Below are 24,111 nucleotides of genomic sequence, written 5' to 3'. Positions count from 1 at the left end.
CGAGCTTTAAACAGAGCTGGGCCCTCTAGGCAAGGCGAATTTGTGGAAGTTAGGCCTCCTAATCCCAGTAACGACGCGCGGCAACAAAGAGACAGACAATGACTCGCACCGCAGGCGTACACGTGCGCCGGCTGGCTCCGAGAAAAATAACATTATATCTGGTACTGCTAATGAGATTTTAATGCAACATTTTGGTTTACTTGAAAATATATTCTGGATTTAAAGTACTTTCTGTGAGATACCAGACGCCACAGTGGTTAGTTTATGTGACAGCTACACGGTTTTATCACGACGCTACTAATAAGTGACAATTTATATTATTGTTTTTGCGCTGTTTCTGTTTTATATCTGCACAGATCCTGGAAAGTAAAACATGTTTTAGTAGTAACTTTTGTGGTATAGCAACAATGAGACAGCCTTTTTCGTGGCACAACAATAAGTTACTGTACAGTACTTTCTTCATCACGGCAATAAGCGTCTAAGACATTTATACGCAAAGCATTTCACTTTTGTGTATTATGAGGTAAGTTCATTGACTTCTGCAGAACTTAGCTTTCGGAGGACGATAACTACGACACTTCCACAGAGATTATGTTGCAACAAGACGCACATTTAGCGCTACAGTACACGTATTTGAGTGATTAATTTTTTACTTAAAACATTTATTTTTAAAGATTTTTTGAATTACAAAGAAAGTTTTCCATGATACATTTCATTCCATTGCTGTAATCTGTAACACCTGAGGGTATAATTACATTAATCCTCAGGGGGGTACACGCTTACTTTGTGTACCATGTGTGTGGCAACCACAAGGAACCCTAGCTAATATGGTATTTGCTTATACAACTTTACACATCGGTACCATATTTCTCTTACACACAAATTACACAGCTATCTGATCATTTAACTGAGAGATAAACTTTTTTTACTACATCAGTGACACATGTTTACGCAATACACAGTTGGGCAACTTCACACTTATGAAACTGTATTTTGTCTGTACTTTGTAAACTGTTCATATTTTTTCGGAATCATTGTGGTACTATGAGAGCTTTGAATGATGTATTTGGTAAGGGTGCATGATTTTAAAGTACGTTTGAGGTAGATGACACTATTGAAATGAGCAGAGAATTTTTTTTAGGTTTTGAAATTATTGGAGGAAGCTACGACGATTTTGAGATTTGACTGAGGTGTTATAATGTTATTTTTACGACGACGATGTGTATTATGCTGCTGAGGTATGTTTATGATTAATAGGCTGAGGCTATATGAGTTATTTGATTATGCTTCATATTTATAATGACGAAATATTGACGAGTGTCGATGGATACGTATATGTGTAATAAGGTAAGGAGTAATGAATAGTGGGTAGGGACTCTGGTTTGTGAAAAAGGTTGTTGTAAACCAAGATTCGTACTTTAAGAGTTATGAAATGTGCGTAAATGCGTGACTGTATCACAATGCTGACGAATATTTTATTTGGACACTTATATTTATAGGATTTTCTTTCTACAGATTTGCAACGCTAATTCTTGACCTGTGAAATATTTTTATGTGAGACTGTCACTGTAGCGGAAACTGCTGTCGTAAATATTTCTGTAAGAAAGTTAAGTGACCACCTGCACGTAATGCGTCGTGGGCACCCAGCTGTGTCGGACGCCTGGAGAGAGGGCCATTGGCGCGTGCCTTTCAGAGCACAGGAAGAAAAAAAAAAGGGAGGCCATTATCCTGGCCATTGTCATTCCTTTAGAGAAAGCATCGCAAATCCGACAAGCTAATTACTTGGAAACATATCGTACTTTCTGATATTTACTGAAATGCCTAATGAAATGACAAGAAATAGTTTGTCTACACACCTGACTATGACTACTGTCTTTCTAGATGAGAGATTTTTTTACTACTTATGAAATGCCACATGACTATTGAACGATGTTCTTACGCTTTGCTTTGTACATAGTTGCTTATTTCATTTGATATCTAGTTTCTAGCTGCACTGCAGCATTGGTTAAAATAAAATTTTATAGATGTACTAATATAAATATTTTCTGTCTACAGATCGAGTATATAACAATTTTTTTCAAAAAAAATGAGGGAGCACAAAGCGACATTTACCTTCACAGGAACTGCATTCATAATTTTCTTTTCAAGTACTTGGTAATTTCTTTTGTAGAATAAATTGTGATGCATCACTCTAGTGTTAAGATGTGACATAGGTATTAGACATGGCCATTTTTAGTGTAATATTTTTTTCTGCTTGAGCTATGTCATGTTTTGATATAAGTTATTACATTTGCTGCTGCTAGCTTTGCCAATCTGTATTTTTTGTCATTGCTGCTTGTGTTAATTGTTTTGTGCTGCTGCATTGCCTCGTCCCTTAGTTTAGCATCTGAACTCAGTAGATTTAAGTTAGCTTAAGATGGGGGTAGGCTATATGAGAGAACGAGATGTGATGAATTGGAAGAAATGCATTGAGAAGCTATAAGAAAATGGTTTGGCCAAAAAAAAGTATTTTGAAAGAGGATATGAGCAAAAAAGTAGGGTTTAGGGACAACAGGTTTACGTAGGATTTTCTTGGAAATGAATAATGAGGTACGAAATATGTGAACATATAAATACAGAAAGCATGCTTTGATAGGATTTTTTTGGTGGAAACAAATTTTGAAATAAGATGAAAGATCTATGGAATGAAGTTTTAGGTTGGACTGCAGTACCAAATGTTACACTGAAAACAAACCCTGCCCTTTCCTCTTGTGTTATTCTGCTATGTGTTTGTGTACTCTTGTATATTTGTGTTTTTCCTGTCTTTATGTGTTTAGCGGATATGAGTTACATTGTAGAATTTTTCTGATACTATGTTATTTACTTTGTAAAGATGTTAGACATTATTAATTCTGTTCTGTTTAATGCTCATGTGTGAAGTTGATGTTTCAAAAGTTATTGTGATCTTTTATGTATGTACTCATGTCATAATTCCACTGATGTATATGTTTATTTCTATTCTGTTGTAAAGCCAGTACTACAAATGTTATCTGTATTGTTATGTTTTTAATGATGTATTTTGTACCTTTGTTATTGTATTCTTATGTTATAAAATTGTAATTGTCACCAGTTCATGATATTATTAACTTGTTAGTTACATTTGACTGCACACATTTCCGTTGGTCATAGTATATGGACAATATGTGAGAAGTTGGGACTGTTAGTGTTTGCACGTGTGTTAATAACTCAGCAAGGGACTGGATAACAGCATTGCTGGTTCTAAGGACAATTTCAAAAACTTTGTGAGTGCACAAGTGGTGGTTTATGGACTTGCTATATTATCCACAGGACTCTTCGATGGTGATTGTGCACCTGCACAGTCACAACACATGGCTGCTGGCCATCTCTATAAGGACTACAGTGGGTCTGCATCTTTGATGGCCCACCAATACCATTATTTCTACAAGGACTACAGTGGGTCTACATCTTTGATGATCCATCAATACCATTATTTCTACAAGGACTGCAATGGGTCTGCACCTCTGGTGGCCCACCAATACCGTAATCTCTACCAGGACTACAGTGGGTCTGCTCTGTGATGACCTACCTAACAATACTCGTCAAAATTTCGACTGACTCTGCTGTGGGTTTGCTCTGTTGTGGCCCATTACCTGTATGCATGTCAAGAGTCAGCACTGTCGTTCCGTTGGAAGGACAACACTACTTCTTCAAGATTGCATGGAAATCCACTACTTCTGTGTGCGTTTTCCTTTACTGCTCAGACTTTCAGAAAAACACTGCAATTTTACTGTGACGAATGATGAGGACTGTCTTTATGGACTGTGAGAAAATTTTAGCTTTTGACCAACATTGTATCAATAAGTGTGTGCATTTGATTTCTTTGTTATTGTAATTATGAAAAATTTTATCAAATCATTATTGGCCACTGCCCAAAAAAAATTTGTAAAATTTTTTGTGGGGAGCATGGGGGCTATGTAAGTAGGCTGTTTATGTTTTCTCTATGTAAGTAGGCTGTTTATGTTTTCTTATTGGCAACGTTACGTAGCGCTCAATATGAAAATCACTGGCTGTGCTGTGTGCAGTCTGTGGCTAGTTTGCATTGTTGTCTGCCATTGTAGTGTTGGGCAGCGGCAGCTGGACGTGAACAGCGCGTAGCGTTGCGCAGTTGGAGGTGAGCCGCCAGCAGTGGTGGATGTGGGGAGAGAGATGGCGGAATTTTGTAATTTGTCATGAACTGCTATATTTATATATGATGATATCAAGGTAAATACATTGTTTGTTCTCTATTAATATCTTTCATTTGCTAACTATCCCTATCAGTAGTTAGTGCCTTCCATAGTTTGAATCTCTTATTTAGCTGGCAGTAGTGGCGCTCTCTGTATTGCAGTAGCTTGAGCAGCGAAGATTTTTGTGAGGTAAGTGATTTGTGAAAGGTATAGTTTAATGTTAGTCAGGGCCATTCTTTTGTAGGGAATTTTGAAAGTCAGATTGCGTTGCGCTAAAAATATTGTGTGTCAGTTTAAGCACAGTCGTGTATAATTGTTAAAAGGGGAAGTTTCAATGTCATAGTTTGCAAAATGTTAGTCGAGTGGCACAAAGTCAGAAATTAGTAAAAATTTTGTAGTATATGTCAAAATGGAGATATACCAACTAAAAAAAAAATTTAGCACCTTTGCAGATGTTTGTGGATCTGCCTGATGTGTGAATGCAAAGAACACAAGACCAGTGTAAATAATTAGCCACTTGAAATTAAATAATTCGTATGACAAATATTTTCTGACGTTTTTCATTTAATCTCCCTTCCAATTTGATGAAAGTTTATCAAGTGAAGGAGCCATAAATTTCAATGTATCGACTAATCTCATATTGATATTTTCTGTCTTCTTACCAAAATTTATGTGTCTACCTTCATTATTAGGCCTTTAATCTATCTCTTTATTTATCACAACAATGTTCTTTTACAAACAGATGTGCATCATATCTTGAGGGATTATGTATATTAACTGATACAAGCCTCGAATATGTCAGTTTTAGATTATAATTATTACATAATTAATTTATAAATTTTCCAGTCAAATGATTAAGATGACGAACATTGTTATGTTTCTGTGAGTGGTGACATTTACACAGAGTACAAAATTTTGATCTTTCATATCTTGTTTATTCTTCTGGCATTAGTGGTTTCATTTCTTCAGTTTCAGAGTGACTTCCTCCAATATCTTCTACTTCTTGTTTTATATATTTAATGAATTTTTATTACAATTTGGTCCTCTGTATACAACAGAATCTCTATAATGTCTATTAATATGCTTGGTATAATAACAGAATCCACTTGATTCGTCTTTTTGATATTTCATTGTGTATGAATTTTCTGGAATTTGTTGATAGTTAAACTTTCAAAATCAGCATAAACAACAAATGGAACATTTATGTATGTTGATAATTTTTAAAATGTACATGTGAACCTTTTTCTGGTGTTTCTACCTCTATTGGCTTATTAAGCAAAGAGTTTGATATGTGATTATCAATTTTTTTTGTATTGAAGAGGAGTAAATGCAAATTACTAACAAATTTTGCTGTTCCATGTATATCAATTTCACTCAGAACAAGTCTAGATAAGTTTTCTTCATATATAACAACAGTGCGAATTACTTCCATCCTTGAAATAAAGGAATTTAGATGATCCTCTTTCTCACATTTCGTAACTTTTAATGGAAATACTGGACATATTTCATTAAACGAATAAACATTAATAGATAAATTAATTTTACTCTCAGTTGTTTGAACATTATCAACCACTACTGCAAATCGAAAATTTTCAAGTTTCTGATCAAGATCATTATCAATATTTCCATATTTACTAACTCTTTCTTCATTTTTATCTACATGATATAAAATTAGATTTTACAGGCCACAGAAATCATTTTTCATCTTAATGTTTTACATTAATACATGCTTTATTATTTTATCTGGTAATTCAGTGTAAGATTATCCTCTAAGTGGAACACATCTGTTAATTCCTAGTTGTAAACCAATAATTCTATTTAGTGCCCATTCTGATCCACATGCTTGAAAATTACCCACTCTTGTAAAAATATCTTACTGTTCTTAAATTTTTTCATCAACTCTCCTGCAGTTCTATACTGTCTGTTACTTAAATTCCACATTATTTTTATCTGCTTGCATTTGGTACTCACAAGAAAGTTTAAAAGTTACCTTCAATCTATTTTGTATTCTTATATTATCTTTTACAGTTTTCATAATTTCGGATTTTACTGCAGTTAAGAAATGGTTAGGTATAATAGAATTTATACTTTTTGAAAATTTATAGTTTTTAAGCCGTTGTCAAATGCTTTACCAACTAAATAATCATTCACATTTTTCCTAGTGTTTTGTTTCTCAAATATGTTGGTTGAAAATGAAAATATTTTTTCGAGTGGTCTGTCGCCTTCACTTTCGAAAATTTCATTTTTCATTTTACGCTAAGTAAATTGTTTCCAAAGACTTCCACCTTGCGGCAGGTGTCTCTTTATAGATGTAATTAAACCACGTTTATTTAATTTACTAATCAATTTATGCCACAGATGTTATTGAACATCATACATTTAGATGTGTTATACCTCATAACATCCCGCACTTCTAGGCTGATTGAGATTTGATGATCCTTAAACCAGGTTTGAATGCTAGTGAAATGATCCATTAGTTCCAACACCAGAATAGTTTACAAAATTCAGGGGAACTGTCAAATGTTATGTGATACTGAAGAATGTGCATGTATTGATGAAGTGTTGATATCATTTAGTGCTAAATGCAGATTCAAAATGTCAATTTACAGCAAACCACACAAGTGTAGCTTAGAAGTCGCGTGATTGACTGATACACTGTATAATTCAAGTGCTTATACAAGAAGGGATTCAAATGGACAAGATTTAAGATCAGTAGGAAAACAGCGAGAAAAACGAACTCAGGCTATGATCAGATTGCGTAAACGGATTGACTATACCAACTGCACTATTACCACAGATAACTGGTTTAACTAAACTGGGTTAACTGCATTATTGTGGCCACGATAGACACGAAGCCCATGCCTACAACGGAAGTTCAAGTTTATATGCCAACTAGCTCTGTAGGTGATGAAGAGATTGATGAAATGTATGATTAGATAAAAGTAATTATTCAGGCAGTGAAGGGAGACGAAAATTTAATAGTCATGGGTGACTGGAATTCGAGAGTAGGAAAAGGCAGAGAAGGAAACGTAGTAGTTGAATATGGATTGGGGGTAAAAAATGAAAGAGGAAGCTGCCTAGTAGAGTTTTGCACAGAGCATAACTCTGCACATGCACAGAGCTAACCCTTGGTTCACGAATCGTGAAAGAAGGTTGTATACATGGAAGAATACTGGAGATACTAGAAGGTATCAGATAGATTATATAATAGAGATTTAGGAAAGAGGTCTTAAATTGTAAGACATTTCCAGGGGCAGGTGTGGACTCTGACCACAATCTATTGGTTATGAACTGTAGATTAAAACTGAAGAAACTGCAAAAAGGTGGGAATTTAAGGAGACGGAGCCTGGATAAACAGACCAAACCAGAGGTCGTACAGAGCTTCAGGGAGAGCATAAGGGAACAACTGACAGGAATGGGGGAAAGAAGTACAGTAGAAGAAGAATGGGTAGCTCTGAGGAATGAAGTAGTGAAGGCAGCAGATGATCAAGTAAGTAAAAAGACGAGGGCTAGTAGAAATCCTTGGGTAACAGAAGTAATATTGAATTTAACTGATGAAAGGAGAAATATAAAAACGCAGTAAATGAAGCAGGTAAAAAGGAATACAAACGTCTCAAAAATGAGATCGACAGGAAGTGCAAAATGGCTAAGTAGGGATGGCTAGAGGACAAATGCAAGCGTGTAGAGGCTTATCTCACTAGGGGTGAGATAGATACTGCCTTAAAGAGACCTTTGGAGAAAAGAGAACCACTTCTATGAATATCAAGAGCTCAGATTGAAACCCAGTTCTAAGCAAAGAAGGGAAAGCAGAAAGATGGAAGAAGTATATAGCGGGCCTATACAAGGGGGATGTACTTGAGGAAAATATTATGGAAATGGAAGAGGATGTATATGAAGATGAAATAGGAGATACGATACTGCGTGATGAGTTTGACAGAGCACTGAAAGACCTGAGTCGAAACAAGGCCCCAGGAGTAGACAACATTCCATTAGAAGTACTGACGGCCTTGGGAGAGCCAGTCCTGACAAAACTCTACCATCAGGTGAGCAAGATGTATGAGACACGCGAAACACCCTCAGACGTCAAGAAGAATATAATAATTCGAATCCCAAAGAAAGCAGGTGTTGACACATGTGAAAATTACCGAACTATCAGTTTAATAAGTCACAGCTGCAAAATACTAACGCAAATTCTTTACATACGAATGGAAAAACTGGTAGAAGCCGACCTCGGGGAACATCAGTTTGGATTTCGTAGAAATATTGTTACACGTGAGGAAATACTGACCTTACGACTTATCTCAAAAGAAAGATTCAGGAAAGGCAAACCTACGTTTCTAGCATTTGTAGACTTAGAGAAAGCTTTTGACAATGTTGATTGGAATACTCTCTTTCAAATTCTAAAGGTGGCAGGGGTAAAATACAGGGTGCGAAAGGCTATTTACAATTTGTACAGAAACCAGATGGCAGTTATAAGAGTCGAGGGGCATGAAAGAGTAGCACTGTTTGGGAAGGGAGTGAGACAGGGTTGTAGTCTCTCCACGATGTTATTCAATCTGTATATTGAGCAAGCAGTAAAGGAAATAAAAGAAAAATTCGGAGTAGGTATTAAAATCCATGAAATAAAAACTTTGAGGTTCGCCGATGACATTGTAATTCTATCAGAGACAGCAAAGGACTTGGAAGAGCAGTTGAACACAATGGACAGTGTCTTGAAAGGAGGATATAAGATGAACATCAACAAAAGCAAAACGAGGATAATGGAATGTAGTCGAATTAAGTCGGGCGATACTGAGGGAATTACGAGTAGATTACGAAATGAGACACTTAAAGTAGTAAATGAGTAGTAGAAAAAATATAAATGTAGACTGGCAGTGGCAATGGAAGAGTTTCTGATGAAGAGAAATTTGTTAACATCGAGTATAGTTTTAAGTCTCAGGAAGTTGTTTCTTAAAGTATTTCTATGCAGTGCAGCCATGTATGGATGCGAAACATGGACGATAAATAGTTTGTACAAGACGAGAATAGAAGCTTTTGAAATGTGGTGCTGCAGAAGTATGCTGAATGTTAGATGGGTAGATCGCATAACTAATGATGAAGTATTGAATAGAATTGGGGAGAAGAGGAGTATGTGTCACAACTAGACAAAAGGAAGGGACCAGTTAGTAGGACATGTTCTGAGGCATCAAGGGATCACAAATTTAGCATTGGAGGGCAGCGTGGAGGGTAAAAATCGTAGAGGGAGACCAAGAGATCAATACACTAAGCAGATTCAGAAGGATGTAGTTTCCAGTAAGTATTGGGAGATGAAGAAGCTTGCACAGTATAGGGTAGCATGGAGAGCTGCATCAAACCAGTCTCAGGACTGAAGACCACCACACAACAACAACGAGAATGCAATCTACCTTGAATGCTCTACAAAATTTCCAGTGATTCCAAGGAAAACCTCTAAGAGAGAAACTGAAAACCTAAAAAGTTCTACTGAAATTTATATTTTTATAGCTTTTTTGGGTGTTTTTAATGTTTTATGAATTACATGTTAAATGAGCGACACAGGTATTGTATAAAGTAAAAATTAGAGTGCAGGATATTTGACTTTCCATAGCATTTATATTATCATGTAATATTACGTTCATTCTGTCGAGTTTCCTCTGTAAATGTGGTTTTTCTCTTAAAAACAATTTTAAAATTCATTTGAATGTAATTTTTGTCTGGTACTAACATTTGACGTAAATAACTTAACTGTTCCACTGCAAATGCTGAACTCAATTTTTATAGCTATTACAACCTAGCAGTCCGTCAGACTGCACCTGAGAGACAGGGCGGCAAAAAAAAAAAAAAAAAAAAAAAAAAAAAAAAAAAAAAAAAAAAAAAAAAAGAAATAGACCCAGCAACCTAAGAGTTAACATTAGCAAAGGAAACTGCTGGGAATGCGCTGCTTTTGGCAGTCATGGTCCCCACAAATAGCCACAAGTTGGAATATGATCAAAAAACGTCGGATTCGAGAAAGTTTTGCTGTTTTAATTGATATAGCCACCGCGTCTGCAGAGTTTAAAGCCGAGGGAATAGCTGCTTCTATCGGTAACGCACAGGTGCTCCACAGCAGCCTGTTGTGCACTGCCAGTGGAGAGCTCCTCTGTGAAAAGGAAAGAAACGCCACGTTATGTGCAGTGTTCTGCAGTCTGTCTACTTGAGTGATAAGCTCCTAAACACGGTTGATGTGTTATACATGCGAAAAATAAGCTACAAGTATTGACTAGGAACGTTTGCGAGCAACAGCTTCGCAGGATGTTGAGTGGAAACCAACGACCAAGTCACTACATAAGGTGAGAGCTGGTTTCTCAGGATGGGGCCGTAATCACTCTCGGTTGCACAACAAATACGTAAACTTTATTGAAAGAAATTAAAATTTTAAAACAATCTCTTAAAAAAGAAACACACAACTGACTGTATGACGGCTGAAGGCCTTAACACAAAAAATTCCACAATTTTGCGGCCGGAGGCCCCTTACAGAAACCTCAACCGACAAACGGCTGTACGCCTGAATTACAAGTCAGAAGAACAATTCCAAACAGCACATATTAAGATAAATACTTCGTTTTAAAACAAACTATAACACGGCTGAAGGTCTTATTATAAAAGAAGTGAAGTTATTACTCGGCTGAAGGCCACAAACAATTTCAAATAGCAAACATGTGGAGGTCTGAAGTCAGGAAAACAATTCCAAATAGCACACGTTTCAACCAATACTTTGCTTTTAGAACAATTTTGCTTAAAAAAAATTTATTGTAACATGGCTGAAGGCCGTATCATGAAATAAGTGAAATTACTGCTCAGCTGAAGGCCACACACAACTTCAAATCACAAACGCCTGAAGGCCTGAGTTAGAGGTCAGAAGAACAGTTACAAATAACACATTTAAAAGAAATACCTTGCTTTTAAAACAAGTTTGCTAAAAAAAACTTAGTGTAACATGGCTGAAGGACTTGTCACGAAAGAAGTGATATTATTGCTCGGCTGAAGGTCACACCAACAATAATTATAATATTACAAATATCCTTAAAACAAACATCACAATCTAAGGAATCAGTACAAGCGGTTCTCAGGAAGTGTTCCAAGGGTCGGCTTGGCAAGGTAAATCAAGCATAAGGTAAGGTGAGACAGGCAGCCAAGAGTTGTACTCACTTAACTGTATGGCAACTCACACTAGGGGCAGCTTAAGCGCCGACCGAGCGACTAACTAATCCGCCTAACTCCCGATCACCAGTACAACGATGCAATATTCTTATTAAAGGGCGAAGAGACAGACGGCACTACGTCTTCAGAAAACACTAAAGGCCGAAGGAAACACTAGAACCAAGGTAGACCTCCCAAAAACTATGCACAGTGCAATACAAGAGGCTGTCGAACTACACGCCATGTTGGACAGCATCAACACGACGATGAAAGGTACACCGCTAGAAAACTACACTAACATCCAGGGCAGGTAACTGGGGCGTCAGCGGCCCCAAGGCAGAAAATACCGCTGGCTGCACTTCACTAAAAATGATAATACTAAATTCAATGATGAATAACAAATAGAGAAAGACGGCTGCAATATTTCACCGCCTCGAAACAATTCACTCATTGCTGCCAGGCTCAGTGGCCTTGGGAGCAACAACCCGCCGACCAAAGGCGAGATCTCAGAATAGTCAAGGTTGTGTTAGTTGTCAACTCTTCACTCAACTTAAACGTCCAGGGTTCGGTGTGCAACGAAGTCGTCGCTCCCACAGCTACTCCTCCTCGATCCGGTAGTGGCAGCTCGCCGCCAGCGGCCCCGGCTTGCCCCCGTGTTGCACGGACCTGCTCGCTGCTGCGCCCCAACGAAACTGATGTCTGTTCGCAACTCCGCCCCAAATCCAGTGCGCAGACAGCATTAAAATAACTGCTCATTCAAAAGCACAAGATACACACGAATCCTAGAAAACAATTCCACCAACAACTCACCAGTCACTGTGAAACAACACGGACGAATTGAAGTCGGCACAAACACAGAGAAGCCAGAAGCGATCGGAAGACCAAATGCAGGTCGTCCGCTGCGGCGACCGACCGAACGACCAACCAACGGTCGTCACCGTTCAAGTCAGGCGTGGAAAATATCCCAGTATAAATCGTCGACTGACAACTTATTACCATGAGGTCACTTCAACGAGCGGACGCACACACAAGTGAAAGTTGCAGAATTCGAATATCACGGTCCATTCTACTAAAACTCGCTGAATCCGGTCCTTGACGGGGTCCTTGACGTGGTCGTACCACATCCTTCCGTCCGATCTCGCATGTGTGTCGCCAGTGGTTGGGCGAGTACTCGCTGTCGAGACCTCACTGTTGCTTCGTCCCAACTCCACTAGCTCAACCCACGGCGAAATACTCGAGGCCGCTCCAAAGATGGTACCACAGTACCCGCTATCAATATGTGCTGGTGCTGCCACTCATTGGCAGGCAAGCCAGCAAATTAGTGACGCCAGTAAATTGAATAAGAAACGAGATGCCATAACCGCCATGGCAAGACGCCAAGCAATTAACGGCATGAACTCGAGCCGCGCACGGTTCGTAAGTGTTACGTGATATCACAGGAGAAACATACACTGATCAGCCAGAACACTACAACCACCGACCTACTGTCGATATAAACCCATCTAGGTGATAGCAGCGTCACCTGACGAGGAATGACTTCCATTCAGACACACGCATCGTGCGTGCAGCGTCAGTGAACGTGCTTTCTCTGTGTAGAATGGGGGAGGCGCGCGATCTGTCTGAGTATGACCAAGGGCAGGAGGCTCGGCACAAGCATTTCTGAAACTGCACGACTTGTCGGGTGTTCGAGGAGTGCTATGGTTAGTGCCTCAACACGTGTCGAAACCAAGGTGTGTCCACGACCAGGCATTGTGGGGTTGGGCGGCTAGCCCTCATTACAGATGTCGAACGTCACACGCTGAGTAGACTGGTAACACAGAACGAACAGTGAACTGTGGTGGAACTAACATCAGACTATAATGTTGGATGGAGTACAAGTGTGTCGGAACACACAATACGCGGAAAACTCCCGTCGATGGATCTCCACAGACGACAACCCATGCATGTGCTAATGTTAACACCACGACCTCGGCACCACAACAGAAATGGGTTCGTGACCATTGGCACTGGACATTGGTGCAGTGGCTGAACGTTACATTGGCCTGATGAATCCGAATACCTTCTTCATCATGCCAGTAGAAAGTCGTGAATCTGCGTCTTCCTTGCTACCGGTATTGTGGCGGCAGCTCCACTATGCTCTGGGGAATATTCACGTGGGCATCCATGGCTTCAGTGGATCTCGTGCAAGGTACCATGACGGTCAAGGAGTATTGTACATTGGTTGCAGGCCACATACACCATTCATGACGATTATGTTTCCCGTCGACAGTGGCATTTTTCAACAAGATACTGCTCCATGTAAGAAGGCCGGGAGTGTGAACACAATGGCGAGTCCCAGTTCTCGTGCCCCCCATCCAACTCGCCAGATCTGAAGCCGATCGAACACATCTGGGATGTGACTGGGCGTCAGAGCTCATCAACTCCTCCTCAGAATTTACGGGATTTAGGTGCCTTGCGTGTGAATATGCGGTGCCAACTTCCTCCAGCAACCTAAAAATGGTTCAAATGGCTCTGAGCACTATGGGACTTAACTTCTGAGGTCATCAGTCGCCTAGAACTTAGAACTACTTAAACCTAACTAACCTAAGGACATCACACACTTCCATGCCCGAGGCAGGATTCGAACCTGCGACCGTAACGGTCGCGCGGTTCCAAACTGTAGCGCCTAGAACCGCTCGGCCACCCCGGCCGACCCAGCAACCTACCAAGACCTCACTGCTTCCACGCCGCGACGCATCGCTGCTACTATCCGTGTCAGAGGTGGACATACGGGATATTAGATAGATGGTCATAATGTTCTGGCTGATCTTTGGTCTTTTTCGCCTCAGTACTATCCCACTATGTTACTCCTCGGTCTTGAAAAAGGAACCAATGTACCAAACGTAAACTATCACCTACCTGCCTGTAGCTGGCGAGGGATTTTAACAGTGGCCCCATCCAAGAAATGCAGTGAACTATGACTGTAGTAAGGACACGTGTCCGCGTGCAGTAGGGCAGGCACAGCGAGAAGGTTGGCTTGTCTGCGACTGAGTTTCTCACATAGCTTGCGCTGTCACATAGTTGTACGTTCTTTACCCCTGGTTTTACCTTCTGTTTCGGATGCATAAGACATTAACCATGCTTAGGAGCTTATTTCAGTAGACAAACTGCAGAACATCACACATATATGTCAGCAAGGTGCTGCGGACTACTTCCAAATTCCACTAAAAGCTAATACTCCACTAGTTTTAAACAAAAAAATTGTTATTATGTCCCTTAAGGCAGTAAATTGTGTCAATTTCGATTTTTTATCAGTATGGATAGTTGCAATTGCCGTGGCTGGCAAAGCACCAATCTCTTAGTGATTTTCTTTATTAATGCAGAACTTGAGTAAACAGAATTAACAAGAGAATAATAGAGAAATCATCGAACAGTAAGGGCATCGCTAAATGGATATTCTGAATCGCGGAACATATGAGGAAATTACAAGTTACAATAGAATATTAGACAAAATCAAGAAACGGATAGGAAAAAAAAAAAAAAAAAAAAAAAAAAAAAGCAGACTCTTGACTAAGATCCATAAACAAATAATGAGAAGAATGATATTATACTAAGAAAGCTGAAGTTAGAGATGAGGAGCCGGCCGCGGTGGCCGAGCGGTTCTAGGCGCTTCAGCCCAGAACCGCGCGACTGCTACGGTCGCATGTTCGAATCCTGCTTCGGGCATGGATGTGTGTGATGTCCTTACGTTAGTTAGGTTTAAGTAGTTCTAAGTTCTAGGAGACTGATGACCTCAGATGTTAAGTCCCATAGTGCTCAGAGACATTTGAACCAATTTGAACTACTGGACCAGCAGCAAACGGAATAACCGTTTGAATAAAACTGAGAAAAGTGGTCCTATGACGGCCATAAATCGTAAATTAACAAATAAATCTAAACGTGTGGTTCTTAACAGTTATCGTCACAGCCTGTGTTTGTGGCTGGACATGTGGTTACGAGGGAAGTGAAGGAAGTAAAGAAGTAAACAAAAATCTTACATTTTCAGCATCCGATGGCTTTTAAACTTGTCCCAACGGCGGATTTACTTGTAGAGGTCTCAGAATTACACCCGACCTAAAATAAAACACGTTCCACTCCTCTGTTCTATGCCAGTAAAATGGCTATTGACGGTGTTTGGAAGCACGACATCTGCATCTAGTTGACGGAGGTTTGACCTATCGTTAGAATGTTTCCAGTATGAGATTTTCACCCTGCAGCAAACTGTGCGCTGATATGAAACTTCCTGGCAGATTAAAACAGTGTGCCGGATCGGGATCGAACTTGGGACCTTTGCCTTTTGCGGACAAATGCTCTACCATCTGAGCTACCCAAACATGACACATTAACCTCCTCACAGCTTTAATTCTGCCAGTACCTCGCCTCCTAGCTTCCAAACTTCACAGATGCTCTTCCGCTGTGGCTAAGACATGTCTCCGCAATATCATTTCTTCCAGGAGTGCTAGTTCTGCAAGGTTCGCGGAAGAGCCTCTGTGAAGTTTGGAAGGTAGGAGACGAGGTACTGGCAGAATTAAAGCCGTGAGGACAGGTGGTAAGTTGTGCTTGGGTAGCTCAGATGGTAGAGCACTTGCCCGCGAAAGGCAAGGGTCGTGATTTCGAGTCTTGGTCCGGCACAAAGTTTTAACCTACCAGGAAGTTTCGTTAGTGTGGTCATTATGCAAGCTTGTAAAAGTTATGTTACGTGCAACGAAACCCCTTTTTTGTTTTCTTGTTTTTCCAATGTCAAAAGCATACCGAGATTGTCCAGCCGTTGTTTACTACTGGCGTGTTGTCGCAGTACCGGAGGCGAGGCCGCAGGCTGATTGGCCGCGGCGGCGCTCCGGTCGCACATATTCACGCTACGCACACGCTTCACACGCCAGTTCGTGCGTGACCGGAGTGCCGTCACAAACACGCAATTAATTAGCCAGTGCCAGGCACACAGGGCCTGGCTGTGGGGGCAGGCCGGTCTCGCTCTTCTGGACCGCTGCTCTGTTGTGGGAAAGTCCTCTGGCGCCGCTAATTGATCTTCCAGCCTCCGATGTATCCAGGTAAAGTGTTCACATGCATTGCTTAACAGGCTCTTCCCTGCGTCTAGCTATCGTCGGTTTAGTGCTGTGCAAATGGGAGACAACAATTCTGCTGCACCTACGCCGACGTTCTGCAAGTGTCGGAGGACATACTCTGCCCATTTCCCGTGGAGACGCCGTGGCGCTCGCAAGTAGGCCTCTCTGTGTAAGATCGAGGCTCTCTGACTTTAGCTTCGAGGACTTGAAGTGATATTCAGTGTTATATAAACCCTTCGTAACTACAGCGGCGACTTTGATCTCTTTTCGAATGGGATGATAACTAAGATTAAAGTCGCTTTGTTAATAAACATAATGAAATCGTTTCTGATGTCTTAATCTATTTAAAGAGAACAAGGCAGAATGTGGCTGCTGCTGCTACTGCAAACTGTTTATGATCAATGTAATGTTTATTGCTCTTCCTTAAAAATCCTGAATGAAGGCTGATGGCTAATATCCACTGCATAGATAAGAGAACTGAAGATAGTTCGAGCCCTAAAACACTGGTTGGAAACACCCTACGTAATCTACATCCACATCTACATATACATTCCGCAACATACCCTAATGTGTAGCGGAGTTCGTAGAGTTGCACAGCACCAGCTAGAGGGCGCTGCCATCGGTGTCCCGTGGTAGTGCCAACGTTTGAAACTATGTGGCATCGTTACTATCGATACCACAGGCACCTGTACCACAACTAGTCATTTACTTTCCAGTTGCACTCGCAGAGAGAGTGATGCAAAGATGACTGTCTATATGCCTCCGTATGAGCCTCAATTTGTCGCATCTCATCCTCGCGGTCCCTACGCGATATGTATGTTGGTGGCAGTAGGATCGTTCTGCCGTCATTCCCAGATGCCTGTTTTCTAAACTTTTCTCAGTAGTATTCTTCAAAATAAATGCCTTCTTTCCTCCACTTGAGCCCCCCAAGCATGTCCGTAGCACTGGCATGCTGACCGAACCTACCGGTAACAAATTTTGCAGCTCATCTCTGAATCGCTTCGATGTCTTCATTCAATCTGCAATGGCGTAGATCCCAAACACTCGAGAGGTACTCAAGCACAGCTCGCACTAGCGTCCTATATGCGGTCTCCTTTACGGATGAACCACACTTTCCTAAAATTCTCCCAATAAACCGAAGTCGACCATTCACATGTCCTACCTAAATCCTCACATACTCTTTCCATTTCATATCGCATCGCAACGCTACGTCCAGATACTTGGACGACGTGTCTGTGCCACGCAGGACACGACTCGTAATAATACTGTATCCGATTATTACTGGTTTGTTTTTCCTTCTCATCGGCATTAACTTGCCTTTTTTTTTTTTTTTTGCATTAAGAGCCAGCTGCCATTCGTCACACAAACTAGGAATTTTGTGTAGGTCATCTTGTATCAACCAACAGCCACTTATCTTCGACACCTTCATGAACACCACGGCTTCATTAGCGAAAAACTGCAGACTGCTGCCCACCCTGTTTGCTATGTACTCAAAAAATGGCAACGGCTGTCTGACACTTCGCTGGGGCATTTCTGATGTTACTCCTGTCTCCGATTCACACTCGCCGTCGAAGGAAACATACTGGATTCTATTATTTAAGAAGTCTTCGAGCCAGTCACATATCTGGGGACCTATTCAGTATGCACGTTAGAAGCTTGCAATGGGGTACCGTGTCGAATGCTTTTCCCAAATCTAGAAATATGGTATCAGGTTGTTGATCTTCATCCATAGTTCGCAGTATATCATTTGGCAAAAGAGCAAGCTGTATTTCTCACGAGTGATGGTTTCTAAAGCCTCGTAGACATGAGGTTTTCGGCCTTTAGGAAATTTAATATATTCTAGCCCAGAATATGCTCTAGAACTCTACAGAAGACCGATGTTTAGGATATTGGTCTACAATTTTGCGGATCCGTTCATTTAACATTCTTACAGGATACAATTGTTGAACTAGATGCAATAAAATCGTCATAGCTTCTGAACGGTTCGCGTTAGGACGTTCAAACCGCACGGTCAGCCGCGAGGTATGATAGGAATTACTACGCGCATGTGGCAACGAAGGCCACTTTCATTCGGATGGGTTCGTCAATAAGCAAAATTCGGGCATTTGGTTGACTGAGAATCCACATTTCGCGGTCGAGAAGTCTCTTCACCCTCAGCGGTTGACTATATGGTGTGGAATGTCCAGTCACGGAATAATCAGTGCGGTATTCCATGATAGCACGGTGACTACCGAACATTAAGTGAAGGTTTTGGAAGATTATTTCATCCACATCATCCAAGGTAACCCTAATTTCGACAACTTGTGGTTCACGCAGGACGGAGGTCGACCCCATCGAAGCAGGACAGTGATATCCTGGAGGAGCACTTCGGGGACCGCTTTCTGACTCTGAGGCAAAGAGAGGACACTGGTATTGGCCTCCTTGTCTCCGAATTTGAACGCATGCGACTTCTTTTCGCGGGTCTATTTTCAAGACCAGGTGTATAGCAATAACCCCAAAACATTGGCCTATGATATAGTCAAAGGCTTTTTTTGCGTTTTCCTCTAAATCGTTTCTTGTACTTCCTACAAAAGTCTTACGAACATACCTATTGCTGCTGTAGTATGATCCACTTGTAGGGGATTACAGTAGTTTCATCTTGACACCATGTCTCTGTAGAACGTACCAAGTTTCTGTTATTAAGTCATATATGTGATGCAAACCCTTCCCTACATCTGTCTAGAGGTCACATTAAAAGAGCTACCACAAATCACAATTACTCCAGTGTATAATGATCTGTTCTAAACGTATCTGTGGTGCAACTCATCTCATATACAAGGTGTTCATTTTAACTTAAGACATTCAAATACCTCCAAAACTATTCATAGGGCCAAAAGAGCTATAATTCCTATATACTTGTCTCGGAGGGAGACATCCAACGATACCACACTAGACGCGCCGCCTCACCCCGTGTGTAGGTGGCGGAGAGAAGCTTTGAAATCTTCAATGAACACCCGAAAATTTTATTGCAGGTTATGATTCTACAGAAAAATTTATATTTATTCTATTGTCTGAAGTATTTTCTTTGTTTCGCCACATATGGCGCTGTAATCGGAGGTATAGAAGTGGGTACACAATCGTAATTTGCGACATGCAGCTCAAGGGCTGTTGAATGCTCAGTGGTATGTGGGACCAGTCTCCATGCTGCACGGCGGGACAGGCTAGCATTTCATAACTTCTAACTGGAAACCCCATTCGGAAGGCTGCTTTCCTCCCACATATCGAACAGAGGATGTTCGACGTGTCGCCGTGGCCGTGTACCGTACGAATCGTAACAGACAGTACGCTGCGACCGGAGCTCACTTATCTTGCAGACGTACAGCAGATAGGGGCTCTAAATATTACAATACTTGCTCAGTGTTTATTTAACGTTTGGAGAACAGACGTGCAAATGGATGATGAATGTTGCAACCACAGAAGAAAATACTGAAATGATCCTTATTTGCGGGGAATGTAGGAGAAACGTTGAGGCTGCTGTTGCCTTGTATGCCGAGCTTTTTCCAGGGAGTGCTCGCTCTCGTTCGTTCTTTTACAGTCGACGTCATGCAGGCCTTTACGTCTGATGGCAGCGTACAGAATGGCAAAAAGGTTCGGAGCAAACGTGTTACAGTAGAAGCTAATGAAACAGCTGTAGTAGCGGCAATGAACCCACGGATAAGCACCCGGCAAATACACCGCGATTCACATATGCCCGTAGATAGTATTGTTACAATACTGCATCGTTGTATCATTCATACCAAGTCACTGCACTAATAACTTTATGGTGCCCATTTCCAAACCGGATAGTGTTTTGTGAATGGGCGCGCCAACAAATGGAAACGACCTCCACGTTTTTTGCCGAGATACTATATCCCGATATGGAAACATTTTAACAATTGTTAAGCATTCAATTCGCTGTAACCTCAGAGAAATCTTTATATATTGTGTTCTGTATATTATTTAAAAACCATTAACAACTGTATACCAATAAGACTGTAACAATGAGGAGTCTTTGCTATTAGGTTCAGAAGCATCCGACCCACCTTACATTTCAAGGCGGTGGGTTACTCTGTACAGTTAATGAAATAAATAAATAAAATCCCGATATTTTCCGATGAGCCTTCATTCGCAAACCATGGTAATGTTAACCGGCATGATAATCGTTATAGGAATGTAGACAATCCCCACTGGTTACGGCAAGTTGACCATCAACGTCCTTGGTCGGTTACCGGATGTCTGCCATCGTGGGGAACAAACTCATTGGTCCGTATTTTATCGACGGCTCGATGAATAGACGCAAATACCGAACGGTCTTAGAACAGGAATTACACGTAATACTGGCGGATGTTACAAATGGTTCAAATGGCTCTGAGCGCTATGGGACTTAACATGTGAGGTTGAAAAATGGCTCTGAGCACTATGGGACTTTACTTCTGAGGTCATCAGTCCCCTAGAACTTAGAACTAATTAAACCTAACTAACCTAAGGACATCACACACATCCATCCCCGAGGCAGGATTCGAACCTGCGACCGTAGCGGTCACGCGGTTCCCGACTGTAGCGCCTACAACCACACGGCCACTTCGGCCGGCTAACATCTGAGGTCATCAGTCCTCAAGACTTAGAACTACTTAAACCTGACAAACCTAAGGACATCACACACATCCATGCCCGAGTCAGGATTCGAACCTGCGACCGTAGCAGCAGCGCGGTTCGGGGCTGAAGCGCCTAGAACCGCTCGGCCACAAAGGCCGGCTGTGAATGTTGCCCTGTACGTTCGACAACGTATGTAGCTGCAGCAAACCGTTGCCCAGCGCGTGACGAAATTGAAGCACAAGAGGTATAAGACCGTGTTTAGACTGGTCGGTGGAACGGCAGGAGCGGCCCTATTAACTGTCCTGATAGGTCCCCGTATTTTACGTTTGGATGTCGCCGGATGTCTTTCTGTGTGGATATTCAAAACATGAGGTGTACCTGGAAATGCCAACAGGCCGTGAAGACACCGTCGACTTCATAAGAAACGTCTGTGCTGACACCCACAGATTTGCATCTGTCTTGTGTGTGATCATTTGAAATGCGGATTACAAAGTATATTGAATTTGGCGGTACTACGTTTGAAAACTTACTCTAATTTTAAAAGTGCAACAGCGTTCGCCTCGAACTAGGGACACAGAGCCTTGTTGAGTAGTACGCTGTTCGATATGTTGGACGAATGCAACGTTGCATATGTGGTTTCAAATTCTAAGTTGTGAAGTTTTGGCCTGTCCTAATCTCGCAGGATGGAGTTGGTTTCCATTTGTCGTTGGATATTGAAATGTCGTAAAATAAGATTGCGTACTAATTCCTTTTTCTGAGATTACACCGCTATCTGAGGCGGAACGAAGAGTACTGTTAGGTAGTCACAGAGAGTTACTTTGTAAGAGTCAGTAAGGCTTAAATCTGTATTTGGAGTTATCTGATGTCATCACTACATGCGTGTGTGTGTGTGTGTGTGTGTGTGTGTGTGTGTGTGTGTAGCATACAAAACGGTTAGCTTTGGTAGTGAGCATTGTACGAGTATGTTGACGGAGGTTCTGTTTCTGAATAGTCATTCAGAGGAAGAAGAGGTGCTGCAGACAGAATCTGTCTGGATTAGAGGAGTCTTCTAAAGGATTACTATAACAGCATCGGGTAGACTAAGCGTGTGCAACATTTAGTGACCAATGGGCCTAGTTCATATACTTACTTTAGCTCATAGGCCACCTTGTGATATAACGCTGCAACAGCGCTCCTAGCACATAAAGTCAAACCTACAGTGAAAATGATGTGAATGTTTATGCGGAAGCCCACTGATACGAGTTATACCTCTTTCCTAACAAGCCATGCCAACAAATTATGAGCCAAAACGGATGTATTATAATAGCCGTCTATAAGACAACTTCTGATGCAAAATTTTAAGTGCTGTTGGTCAAGATACAACATCCACGACACACAAATAAATCTAAAGGTTGTACCGGGACAATACAAGCCCATGCAAGCGACTAGTTGCACCTACTTTAGTATAAATTTCCTTTAGTTTCAACAGTTGCCGTGTTTTAATACATGCTGGGCCGCGTACAAGGTGAGCAGCTAGCGATACATGGTTTCTGCAACTGATCATTACAAAAGCTGTAGAAACGCACGTTACGATCCGCCTTCAGCACAACAGAGTAAGATAGGACTGATAGATGTGTTGTAAACTGTGTGGAAAATGTATTTTACACACACATATTATTCCATTGCTCTTTCTATTCTTATTAAGCAAAATCAGGAGAGTATATACACACACACACACACACACACACACACACACACACACACAAAAGAGAGAGCGGACGGGTGGAAATAGTTCACTGAGGGCCTGCATGAAAGGGAGGACTTACCTAATGATGTGATAGAAGAAGAAACAGGAGGCCACAGGGACGATGAAGGGGATCTAGCTTTAGAATCAGACTTTAGAATAGCTTTGGAAGATTTAAAATGAAGTAAAGCAGAAGGCACAGATAACAGTCCATCGGAATTTCTGAATTAATTGTCAGCAAAAAGATTAATTACATTGATGTGTAGAATGTATGAGAGGCGATATACCATCAGACTCTCGGGAAAACTTCATCCACACAATTACCAAGACTGCATGAGCCGACGAGTGCCAGAATTTCGCACAATCAGCTTAACAGATCACGCATCCTAATTGTTGACAAGAATAATGTACAAGATGGAAAAGAAAATTAAGCATCTCTTAGATGACGATCACTTTGGCTTTAGGAAAGGTAAAGGCACCAGAGAGCCAGTTCTGACGTTGTCGCTCATAATGCAATCAACGCTGGAGAAAAATAAAGACAGGTTCATAGGATTTGTCAACATGGAGAAAGCGTTCGACAGCGCAAAAATGTGCAAGATCTTCGAAATTCTGAGAAAAGTAGGCATAAGCTATAGGGAAAGACGGACAATATACAATAAGTGCAGCAATCAAGAGGCAACAATCAGAGTGGGAGACCAAGAACCAAGTGCGCGGGTTAAAAAAGGGAGTAAGGCCTTTCGGCCCTGCTGTTTAATCCATACGCCGAAGAATCAGTGACGGAAATAAAAGAAAGATTCAAGATCGAGATTAAAATTCAAGATGAAATGATATCAATGTTAAGACTTTCTTATGACATTTCTATCCTCAGCGAAAGTGAAGAAAAATTACAGGATCTAGATATCTTCATCATTTCGCGGCCCTGTCAGCAACTGTATAAATATTAATTTTAATTTTAATAATCGACAGCCTCAGTTGCACCGTTTACCTAGAATTTACCTAGGTTTCAGTCGGGATAACCCAACCTTCTTCAGAATAACAGTAACTACCGTTTGTCCATAGTGGACATCGTCAAGCTAAAACTACAAATCCATAAATTACCGTCAGACTAAAAACTTGCCTCAAACTGCCATGGTACCACTTCGCGACCCCGATGCTGCAGCCACGAGTGCTGTACTGGAGTTCCTAACAAAGGAAACGCCTGACTGTCTTTCTGACAAAAATATAGAAAAAAATCATCTTTCCCGTAACTTCCTGTTAAATCATATATGTGTGACAGGAGTTTAATTTTACA

The sequence above is a fragment of the Schistocerca serialis genome, chromosome 4 (genome assembly GCF_023864345.2).
Source record: "Schistocerca serialis cubense isolate TAMUIC-IGC-003099 chromosome 4, iqSchSeri2.2, whole genome shotgun sequence".
NCBI classification, from domain to species: Eukaryota; Metazoa; Arthropoda; class Insecta; order Orthoptera; family Acrididae; genus Schistocerca; species Schistocerca serialis.
This window is presented reverse-complemented; position numbering follows the sequence as displayed.